Source organism: Gobius niger, assembly GCF_951799975.1.
Source record: "Gobius niger genome assembly, chromosome: 8".
Taxonomy (NCBI): Eukaryota; Metazoa; Chordata; class Actinopteri; order Gobiiformes; family Gobiidae; genus Gobius; species Gobius niger.
The window spans coordinates 31,855,185-31,867,313 of record NC_136859.1 but is presented as its reverse complement, the minus strand read 5'-3'; the positions used below and the strand labels follow the sequence as shown (position 1 = coordinate 31,867,313).

Genomic DNA, 12,129 nt, shown 5'->3' with positions numbered 1-12,129 from the left:
GGATCTACTTAAAGGAATAGGCCACCGTTTTTACATACCAAGATATGTTCTTAGCTCACTTTAGACGTGTTAATATATCCCCGTCTGGTCTTTGTCCGTGCGCTCTGCCAGGCAAACGGAGCACATACGCAGCCTCTCCCACATGTCACATAGCTCCGAAAAAGCTCACGATAGAAGCTACCAAGCTCTTCCACGTGTTCCCTATTTAAATAAAGTTACGTGAAGTGTTTTCATGCGAAGTATATTTACCCAGAAATGTAGCATGTCGATTTTATAAGCAAATAAAAAGGGGGACTATATTGTGAGGCGTAATGATACGAGGAGTAAAACGTCCGCGCAGTAACTCCTAAAGGTTATTGACGGAAGTGAGCGGGGAAGTCTTTAGGAGTTACTACGCGGACGTTTTGCTCCTCGTATCATTACGCCTCACAATATAGTCCCCCTTTTTATTTGCTTATAAAATCGACATGCTACATTTCTGGGTAAATATACTTCGCATGAAAACACTTCACGTAACTTTATTTAAATAGGGAACACGTGGAAGAGCTTGGTAGCTTCTATCGTGAGCTTTTTCGGAGCTATGTGACATGTGGGAGAGGCTGCGTATGTGCTCCGTTTGCGTGACAGAGCGCGCGGACAAAGACCAGACGGGGATATATTAACTCGACTAAAGTGAGCTAAGAACATATCTTAGTATGTAAAAACGGTGGCCTATTCCTTTAAGTTGCGTACTATTAAGAGTTTCATCAAAGCATAATAAGCTCTCTGCCACATTTGTTTGCCACATAGAACTAGCTCACTAGCTCCACAGGTTGGAGACCCCTGATTAAGAACAATACTTCTGGCAACAGGTGTTACAGGTGTGAGTTTAGTCGACAGTTTATCTAAATGTAAGTTAAATAGCACTGGGGACAGAGTACACCCCTGTCTGACCCCAATTCTAACTTTAGAAGGGGCAATTAAGGAAAAGTACCTTGAATTCACAACTTTCCATTCTATTGAAGGAAGAAACATTGATTCAACAAAGTAATTAAACACTAAATTGTGTAAACGTTCAGAGCTGGGACATCTTGATCTTTGCACTGGATTAATGTCAAGCTAACCTTAACCCTAACGGTTTTCTGTCGAACTTGAAATGTTGTCTTGGACAGGTTTGTGAGTCTTGCGTTGTGAGACTTCATTTTGTGACACTGCACTATTTCAGCCAGCATTGATACACTGATTCCTTTTTAAACTGATAAAGTGAGGCAGGTGTTGGTGCACAGCTCTGCTTCTTTACTGCTTAAAGGCAATGCGTGCATAATCATGAGGTTGCCCAATAAAGACTTCTTGCACAATAAACTGCAAAACGTCATCGAGAAAAAGTACAATTTTCTTGAAATAAGTAAACTTGTCCTTTTGAGAAAGTAATTTTGAGAAATCTGTCAGTGGGCAGGTTTTTTAACACCCAAATTAAAGGAATGAGAATTTACTCTAAATTGTTATTATCGATAATCTTTCCAGTTCTATTGTCATTTCAAAAATTCAAAAGTTCAATTCAAAAGATTATACTTATTACAAACTCCAGTTCCTCTATATTTTGTTTGGCGCCTACCACCAAAGATAAAAAAGTAAGGGAGTTAAACTAACATGGGAGGAGATGGCTAGCCCTTGACAGATAAGAAAACTAAACATGATCAGGATAAGGGGGTAAAATGAGCGCCTGGAAGTACATTTAGACCGACACTCAGCGTATATAACTGTGGTTTACTGGTGTGGCTTGTGCACATTATTGGAGGGTCAGCGGCGCACGCTTGGGTCAGGGACACTGTGGCTGAACGCTGAAGTGCTTTTGTAGCGTGCATAGATGAGCTCTAATCCACAGCAGCTCCAAATATAGTTTCCAGTTTAGACCTTATATCCAGACAAAAACATTAGTTTGGGTGAAAGTTTGGGTCAACATGGCTAGCCTACATTGCATAACACTCCCTGCAACAGATGTTATGTAATCATAGAAGGGCACTTGCACATAATTTATATAAAACGTTAATCGTACGAGATATAGGAACCGTGTTTAATGACATCAGATTACACACATTAAAATAGGAGAGTTTTTGACATCAGCCTTTGTTCTATTCATGAGTAAATTACAATGTTTTGGACAAAGTTAACAACCCAAATTTCGATAATGCAATGTAAACTTCCACATTTCAAACACAATTTGTAGTTCTCTAAGTCCAATTATTAAGACTGGCCCCCTTCCATTATGAAAGCCTGAAAGAGTATACTTACATTTGTCTAGCCTCTCTGAGCCTGAGTCTCGGGGCGTATAGATCTCGGAAACAGCTCTGAAAAAGCTTCAGAAACGACTATAATTATACCACGAGGACATGAATGATTATGTTCAAGTGGAGTTCTCAACCGATCAAAGTGCATTCATAAAAATAACTGGACAAGGGCGCTCCATAAATGCACCATCCAACTTGATGTGCAGACCAACCTCGTAACCTGTTTTTATCCTGTTTCTTCCCCCTTGAAGAACATAGTACATCATCTTTGTGTAAGGTTTTATTGTATTTTTTCAGGCTTTGAGAATATTAGTATAATCAAATTTGGTTTGGTCTAATATGGATATTGTAATATTTCCAAAGAAGGCATAAAAAAGACAAAAGAAATCATACTTAAAGGTGCATTATGTAACTTTTTATCTAAAAGGCTGTATGGATGTTCAACAATACATCCCATCCAGAAAACCTACTAGAAGCCCCAACAAATTGATTCTGGAGTGTTGTCAGTGCCATCGTGATGAAGAGTAAAGGCATCATGCTATTACGCACAAACATCAAGTTTGGGTGGTTGTTTTTTATTCAGTTCATTGAGTGAAATGTTACACTGTGTGGCTTTAATGATAATATTACTCTCGTAAAGTATTGATTTGTCGACCCCATGAAGTACAGGTATTTCAAAAGCTTTTCGCTGTTCGTCCCACAGGTTCGTTGTCACATACAGTACCTCTCCATAGCCACAGGGGGCTCTGTGACTTGATATTGTTATTGAACAAATCAAGTTTGACATCCTGATTCTCCTGCTGTGATCAATGAAAGGAGAGCACTTCTGTGGTTAGTCCTCATGGCAGGGTGCTGACATTGCTGCGATACCATGCCCTAGTGGAGAGGGATGACTCCAGAAGGCTCGCTGAAATATGGAATCCTCTGGGGACTTTACACGTGTCAAAAACAACTTTAAAGAATTCAGAAACTGTTATTGTTTCTAAAAATAGAGGTTCCTCCGTGACAACACTGAGAGGAGTATTGTATTTCTCACCACGCTGTTTTTTGTATTTAGTTTAGTATATTTAGTTTTCTAGCTGCTGCTAATTTCACGCCTTTATGAAACATGACTGAGCTGCCGTCATGTATTCTCTCTCGACTGGTGTTGTTAATGTAAACAGGGGGGAATGAGGAATGACGGTTTACTAATAGCTAATATGTTTATGGCTGTAGTACATTTTCATTCACTCAAAAAAACAACATTAAAATAAGGATTTGTCTCTTTCAGGGGTTTGACTAACTTTCCAATGTTCCATGTTTTTGTGTTAAAAGCATGTAGGTCATTAGTTACTTAATCATGTCAAAATCAATGATAAATTTTGAACTTTCAAGCTGAAGTCACGTGAGAGCTAATTCAAACCTTCTGTTAGGTGGTCAGTTGGGGCTGGTTGTCACATGGGGTGATAATGGTGGGAAAATGTTTGTGCTTAATATGTTTTTGATCATAGAAACTTTACTATTGTTTGTTGAGTACATACTCGGGCTGGGCAATATGGACCAAAAGTCACATTCTGATATATTTAGGTTAAACATTGATATACGATGTATATTGTGATATTTTTTCTGCAAAGTGAGAGCTGAGAAATTATATGTTTAGTCAAAATCAAACCCAAATATGAGTAGTTTTATTGAAAACTCACTATAAAATGTAAGCATAGACACTGTATAACAAAGCTCTGTAAGGTGCACATTTAAATAAAAAAATATCTAAAATAGAAATAGCCTATAAAATATAATAGGTCAATCTTTTTCTGAGGGCAGCATTTATGTATAAAGAGATAGAAAAAACAAAATAAAGTGCTCAGTTTAAAGCAGTACTAAGTAAATTCTCCTTTCCGTAGTCCCTCTGGGGGTAATGCAAGTGTTAATGGGATGACTGGAGGGTCTTTCATCTCCCCCTGGTGTCTCTGGCCAGAAAACTACAATTGCAACTTGACTGCCACCGGGTCGGAGCCACCAATACACACTAATGGAATCACGAAGAAGAAGCTGCGGGCTAGCACCACTTAAAACAGTATTTACAGTTTGAGTGAAAACAATTATTTACATTGTGCAATTGGATGTACAATATCCCTCTCTCACTTTTGTCTTTTCTGTCAGCGTAGTGTTTACTCTTGTTACGACACCTGCAGTTGTGCTTATGGCCTCTAGGGGCATGAGTCACTTGAGTCTTTTTTAAACCTCAGCTTGAGATTGCCTGTTTCTTTTTGTTAACTTAATAGCTTATCTGAACAGTCTCAACCAGTTGCACAAGAAAAAGACTATTAGAGCGCAAATTTGAACGATATCGATATATACGATATGGTCTAATTCCATATCTCATTTAAAAAATACGTCGATGATATCTTAAATATATCGATATATCGCCCAGCCCTTATACATACTGTATGTTAGTGCACTGGGTGAATTCCTACATTTTTCAGCTCATAGTATTAGCAGAGACCAATTTCAAGTACGTGTGACTCTGTGGGGCGTTATCATGAGCAGTGGAGTCTAAAACATAAGTGTGAAATAAGTATGAAACTATCGCTCCACACGCCCTGCTTTTATCCGGAGCACTCCGAGTTGCATTGACAACACTCTGTATTCTCAACCATTCAATCAAACGGCGTTTCCGCTCGATTGCATAAGTACATGCCATTTTGTGTGTTGCGACCCTGTGACCTCCCACTCATTATTAGCGGGATACTGAATCTGGCGGAGCGGCGTTCGTTGAATATTGCGGCCCCCCAGAAGAAGGAGAGCGGAGGGTTATTGAGTTGTTGTTTATATCAGGGAGGGAGACCAGCTCTAACTAGCCGGGCTTATTGTTCATCTCTGCAAACAGGCGCTAAGGCAATAAAGCAGCGCTCAGCCTGGAGCTCAGACAGCCGGGAGAATTACAGGATGTACTGTCATTGAGAGAACCTTATCGGAGAATAATGCGGATGCTGTGCTATAAACCAATACGGTGATCAAGAAATGTAAGAGGAAATTACCTCATCTTTTACTTTCTCCATGTCTTTCCCATTCCCTTTCTTTATTTTTGATCATAATGTGTGCATAATCATAACTCTGTAATAAGAAAAACATAAACATAAAATAAAAAATAAAAAAATACATGATCAAAAGGGAGTAGGAAGAAGTTAAACTTATTTCTTCCCTTTCGAGCACACCCCAGGCCCACACATGGTCCGGGGATAGAACTTCCTTGCTTTGAGGGAAGAGAACTTACCACTCAGCTACTGCACTAGTGTGGGTGGGCAAACGTATCACTGTAAAGGTCGCCATGAAATAATAAGTACCACTATTTTTTAAGCAATACTAAGTAACTTGTTTACTTTAATACATCCTTTCCGTAGTCCCTCTGGGGGTAATACAAGTGTTAATGGGATGATTGGGGGTCTTTCATCTCCCCCTGGTGTCTCTGGCCAGAGAACCACAATAACGACTTTGCTGCCATCGGGTCGGAGTCAAAACACAATAATGGAAATCATGAAGAAGAAGCTAACATGCTAACGGGAAAAACTAACGCCGGGCTAGCACCACTTTAACAGTATTTACAGACAAGTTTGAGGGAAAAAGATGATCTCAATTGTGTAATTGGATGTACAATATCCCTCTGTCCCTTTATCTTTTCTGTCTGCGTAGTATTTACTCTCACGAACAATTAATGAGTAAAAAATGCAACTTGCTACGACACCTGCAGTGGCGCTTATGGCCTCTAGGGGCATGAGTTACTTAGTACTACTTTAATAAACTAAGATTCCGGGTGGTCATTTATAAAGACATGTGCTAAATAGCAATTGCAAGCTGGAGAATAGCATGATTCACCTAATTTGCCTTTTGAAATTACGCATTAGAGTTTTAGAGTCCCAAATCTCAAATGTGAATTAGATACTTCCGCATGAGTAAAAAAATGCGCAAATGAGTCTGCTGCTGCTGATCCACTTTGGCACTTGAGCACTTGTTAAATGACCCCCCATTATGTTTTGCACTTGAAAATATTATAAATGCTTATTACATTTTACAGCGGTGGGTCCTGGTTTGTTGATTTTGTGGCTTACGGCTGTGGTTAATCCGACTATGGTACGTGTACCAAAGGTATGTGGACTTTTTCAAGTGGTATGGGGTCATCTGCAATGTTGGACTTTATTTAGATCATTCCCTTTATGCTTTGTAATGCATTTTGCTCAAGTGTTTTTCTCCATTTTAGATCTATTTTATGCCATAGGGCTTTAGTTATTACTGTTACTGCTTTCTTTAGTTTATTACATTTGCCTGACTGAAAAAAAGTGCCTTTACCTTTAAGCAAGACCACAACTGAAACTTCAAAAAGTTATGGAACCGTCAAACTATTAAAAATCGAATGTATATGTATTAAGAAAAGTACAATTTAAATAACTTTTTTGTTTATACAACTGCATGTATTACTGCTTCAACAGGGAGCATGAGAGAGAGAGAGAGAGAGAGAGAGAGAGAGAGAGAGAGAGAGAGAGAGAGGGCGGAAACGGGACGCCAGCACTCGTCTCTCTCACACACACATCCCATGATAATCCTCTTATGTAAAGCATAAAACAGAGTGTAATCTCCCGCACTCCCTCTGTCAGCCCCGAGCCTGAGCCCTGGGCCCGCTCTCCGTCTGGACACCCTTTAGACGGAGTTATTGATAAAGATATTCAATTCGACCTTGGCGTGCACAGGCTTCACCTTCCACCTGCAAAATAGTCTTGTGTCTTTTGAGTCATTTGTGCATATTTCAGGGCACAACTTGCCTTAAAACTGGCATCTTTCAGTTTGTCCAGTGCTAAAGACTGCTCATTTCAACACACAAGTGTCCCGTGTTGTAGAAGACTATCTACAGAGTTGCATCTCAGACTGTTAAAAAAACGTCACAATTACTGTTGCCGACCTTTGAAAGACTTGCCAAGTAGTCTTCTAAATGAAGTTTTGGTTTTATATTGTAATATTAGTAACAATAATGACAGCACTTTTGTGGAGTGAGTCATATCATTTTGGAAATCTAAGCAATCATGCTACTGTAATGGAGGGCAAAAAGACTCCTTTGTTGTAGTTGACAATCTGCGAGGTTATAAACAGTTATATCCAGGTGCACAGGAGTGTACAAACATACTGGTCTGATCTGGAGTTGCTGCAGTCGGTCAGGTCTAGGTTCAGCCACACTATCTGCCCAGAGAATGAGATCAGCTGACCACCTAACGAATGACCAGGGTATTCCTTCAGTGGATTTCTTCTTCCCTGATGGCGCCGGCATATTTGAACTTGACAATGCTGATGGTTTGGGATGTGCTGGAGAAGGCTTTGCACAGTGGTCATGCTCTTCCATCATCAATACTTATCTTGGTGAAAAATGAATGCACTGCATTGACATCGCATAAGCTTTTTAAAACAATGCCACAGTGAATGCTACTGCAATCAAAGCTAAGAGCGCTCCAACTAAATATTAGGGCATGTGACCCGTTTTTTTTTGCAGCATCTTTTTCTGGCATCAAGCAATGAAACACGGGGTCCCAAACCTTTTTGGCTATAAACATCTCGGGACCCCCATTTCATAAAGTTTTAGACATTTTAAAATTAAGTTAATATGTATTTAAACTGTTTATTTGGGATATTTTGGAAAGATTTCACAAATTCTATGCTATTTTACGCTCAAAAATAAAACTGTAGCATTTTCTTATTATGCTACGGACCCCGAGGGTCCCGACCCCCACTTTGGGAACCACTGATAGATAATGCCCTATGACTATTATCTGACAATCCAAATATAAGTGATCAATAAAATGCAGGCATTGTTATGATTCTATAATTAGTCTTTCTTGCATAATATCTAATTAATTACCCTGGTTTAGCCACTTTGGCTTCCACAATTGCTTCTAATTATGGCCAGATTGGCCTAATTGATGTCACTGTCATTCATCCACACCAGACAATACGTCTGCTGTTGATGTACAAGAAACTATAGCCTATTGGTTACAACAGAGCTGTGACAAAAGGTCCAAACTAATGTTGTAATGAGATTTGATTGTTTAAATGCATAGGCTATTTACAACATAAATCAGCCTATAAAAATATATATGATTTTTTTACACAAGAAAAGTAAAAGTATTTTTTTTTGTACTTTTTTTAATTTACCATTTCCAAAACACTACCACACTACAGCACACATCAAATGTTTGCAGTGTTGGGGAGAATGCTGAATACTTAAAATGTATTTTGTGATGTAGTCCGTTACTTTGTCTAACCAGAGTGCTGTATCCTGAATACTTTGAATATTTTTTAGAATACTTTGACATTGATTGTCATTATATTTATGTATAAATATGGCGTATTATTATAAAAATGAAGACAACGATTGATGGAACACCTGTTGTAAACTCACTTACCATTCATTAGGAACTCTTTAACTCTCAGCAGCAGATACAGCGTCATGTGACACATGTGCAGTGTTTGTATGAACTGTGGCATAAGGCGTTTTAAATATTTATTTTATTTTAGGGGGAAAAACAGGTCAACATTACAAGTTCTTTCTCATTAATGTCGCGTAATATGGAGCTAAAATGGAATGATTGATACTGGGATGTAATTCCCTTGATATTTGGAAAATGTAACTTTACCAGAATAGTTATTCAAAATGTGTATCCTCTCAGTTACTGCCCTGCACTGACTACAGCGCACATCAATTGTGTGCTGTGATGTTGGGATTAGATGCGAGTTGTGATCCAAAGATAGCCTATCAGCTGTATGAAAGACCCCTCCAGAGTCTGAAAACGACACTTCTTTCATAATCTTGAAAGCCGCCTGTAATAAAGCAGTCGAAACCACAGCAAGCGGAAGCGCATCCTCCTCTCGCCGCGCGGTGTCGCCCTCGGCCCTCTCTCCTCCGCCGCGCGTCTTCCGCCTTTGCTCCGCGTGTGCGCCGCGATTGGCGGAAGCAATGAAGGCATCACGCCGATTGGCCGAGTGGCTGTCAGTCCTCCCAAAGCAGTGCCACTCATGCTCGGGATAGATTAGGCTCCATTTGCGCACAACTAAAAAGAGTTCCCCCCCTCGTAACGTGGAGAAAGGGACGTTTTTCTAACTGCTTGTGCGCGCGCCTCGCTTTTCGGGGTTTTGTCTATCCCGTCTCCAGCGCGCGTGGCTCGTTTTGCATCCCCGACGAGTGCTTTTGAGAAGTGCTGCGGGCTTTCGTAAACAGATGTGGATCCTCGGCTCGGGTAAGTCACTCTCTCTCTCAGTTTGTGTCGTACATGCCAACATTTCACGCTTTTCTCCTGCACAACAACCCCCCCCGCGCGCGTCTGTTTGTTTGTTTTGTGAGCCCTGACAAACGCGTCCGGGCGACTCGTCGGTAACTGCGTGTTTTAAATCCAGATTTGGACGCGTGTAGCCCCGTGCTGCTGCTTGTGACAACTCCGAAAGAGAGGAAGAGGAGGGAGGAAGGAGGAAGGAAGGATGCGTGCTCCCGCTGTAAAAACCACGCAGTCTCTCTATCCCTAATGTTTTCGAATCGCTTCTCGCTTACTTGTAGTTTGGCCAAGTTCAGCCGCCGCCTCCCGCACGAGCTCCTCGCTGCCCTTTTCTTGCGTGCGTAACAAGAAGAAGAAGAAGCCGTCAGTCAGGAGCTGTCAGGAGCGATTTACGGCGAGTGTCATCCGGCTTTTGACGCGATTTCTCTTCATTTCGGCTAATGGATTGCGCCGGAGCGGAGGCACGTTCGCACCTATTGCTAACTTTTACCGCGCTATCAATTGTAGCGCGAGTGACAGCTTTATATGCTAACCAAAGAGGGCAACGCGGTTTGCCTTAAGGGAAAAAAAACATGCTTCTGGTCAGATTGTGTGGTTCTTAGCTTCAAATGTTGATATCTTACCCTCTTTGTCACGCTCTGAATCACTGCAGAACGAGCCAAGGGGTTGTTGTTGTTGTTGTTGTTGTTGTTGTTTTTCACCACGCTCGTGAGGAGAAACCCTCAAACTTTTTTTTCAAAACACGATTGCAATTTGGTCAAGGGACGTCCAGCAAATCCAGTCAAGTCCTATGAAAGCCAAAAGTCCAAACACAAGTTCTCATGACAGGCAAATAGTTGTGAAAGTAAGTTGTAGACTCGTTTACTAGCCTACATGTGTTATAGCTAGGGCTGCAACTAGCGATTATTTTGTCATCGATTAATCTGTCGAATATTTTTTTACGATTAATCGCTTGGCAGTGAATGGTGTAGGAAAATTGGATTAAAATGTTTTTTAAAATTATCACATAAAGCTAAAGTGCCGCTTGAGGACGTGTTGATTGAGGAAACTTAAAGCATTACTAAGTAACGTGTTTACCTTAATAAATCCTTTCCGTAGTCCCTGTGGGGGTAATACAAGTGTTTATGGGATGATTGGAGGGTCTTTCATCGCCCCCTGGTGTCTCTGACCAGAAAACCATGTTTGCAACTTGACTGCCACCGGTCCGGAGAAAGCAATACACACTAGTTGAATCACGAAGAAGAAGCTAACATGCTAACGGGCAAAGCTAACTGCGGGCTAACGTCACTTTAAACAGTATTTACAGCAAAGTTTGGGTGAAAAAAAAATTTCCATTGTATAATTGGATGCGCAGTATCCCTGTCTCCCTTCGCCTTTCCTGTCGGCGTAGTATTTACTCTCCAAGACAATTAATAATTTCAAAAATACTTGCTACGACACCTGCAGTTGCGCTTATGGCCTCTAGGGGGAAGAGTTACTTGGTACTGCTTTAAAGTACATGTTTGTCGGAGGCTCTGAGTGCTAATTCTGCTTTCTGATTGAATGAGACACATACGGATATTTATGAAATTTACAATGTCCAAAACACTACAGACCCCTATGAAAAGCAAAGTCATCAAAAATACTACACTTTCATGTCATTTCTTCTCTATTTGAGTCTGTGTGAACCAGAAAACGATTAATGGACTACTAAAATAGTTGTCGACCATTTCAATAATCGATTAGTCGTCGATTAATCGATTAGTCGCTTCAGCCCTAGTTATAGCATTGTTTTCACTAGCTTTTGAACCATAGCCTTTGGTCAATCGTCGCTTAATATTTTTGCCTGACTCATTTGTGTTCGCCATCAGTGAAGTTGTCTGTGTTGCTGGTTGTGTCTGTAGTCTCTAGTGTGCGATATCACTGTTTCAGCTTCTGCCGCTCGTGCCAAAGCTAATAAACGAGTTATGCCACACAATTATTTGTTGCCGGGCCAACCCTTGATGTTTTGGTAAACATTTTAAAAAGAAATGACCTTGCACCCAGATATGAGGTTAAAGGAACAGGCCACCGTTTCCCGATACTCAGATATGTTCTTACCTGAGCTTAGACGAGTCGATGCGTACCTGTCTGGTCTGTGTGCGTACCTGTGTATGAGCGTGGTAGCTTCCAACTTCACCCCCGTTTGGAGCTATAGGAATACATTGGGGGAGGCTAAATGGTAAATGCTAGCAACGTCTTTGGTCTTTTTGTGAGACTGAGGGCACGCACAAAGACCAGACAGTTACGTACGTATCAACTCGTCTAAGCTCAGGTAAGAACATGTCTCAGTATGGAAAAACGGTGGCCTGTTCCTTTAAGTTCTCAAGGTGATCTCCCATTTTTTTTTTAAAGAACGGGTTGCCAGATCCTGTATGGCAAAATTGTTTCTTATTTCCACAATCCCATCACCTGTCCCCAATCAAGTAGCGCTAGCGCAGTCCAGTGACCAAACTCCGGGGGTTCTTAGCTTTCAGTTGAAGAGTGCCGTGCCCACATATGGTGAAACGTCCGACTCATCCTCAGCTCGAAGCAATCCAGGTTTAGTTTTGTCA

The 12,129-nt window shown here is 40.8% G+C and overlaps 1 protein-coding gene across 8 annotated transcripts in view; it reads left to right on the top strand.

Moving 5' to 3' along the window:
* mef2d (myocyte enhancer factor 2d) overlaps nucleotides 1-12,129 on the top strand; it is a 275,105-nt gene that overhangs the window by 41,310 nt on the left and 221,666 nt on the right. For 7 of the 8 annotated variants that reach the window (XM_079561925.1, XM_079561923.1, XM_079561921.1 and 4 more), the window contains exon 1: nucleotides 9,286-9,523. The exons of the other annotated variant lie outside the window; for it this stretch is intronic. The gene's annotated coding sequence lies outside the window, so the exon portion shown is untranslated. Of the gene's footprint in view, nucleotides 1-9,285; nucleotides 9,524-12,129 lie in introns of those variants that run through there. 8 annotated transcript variants of the gene reach the window in all.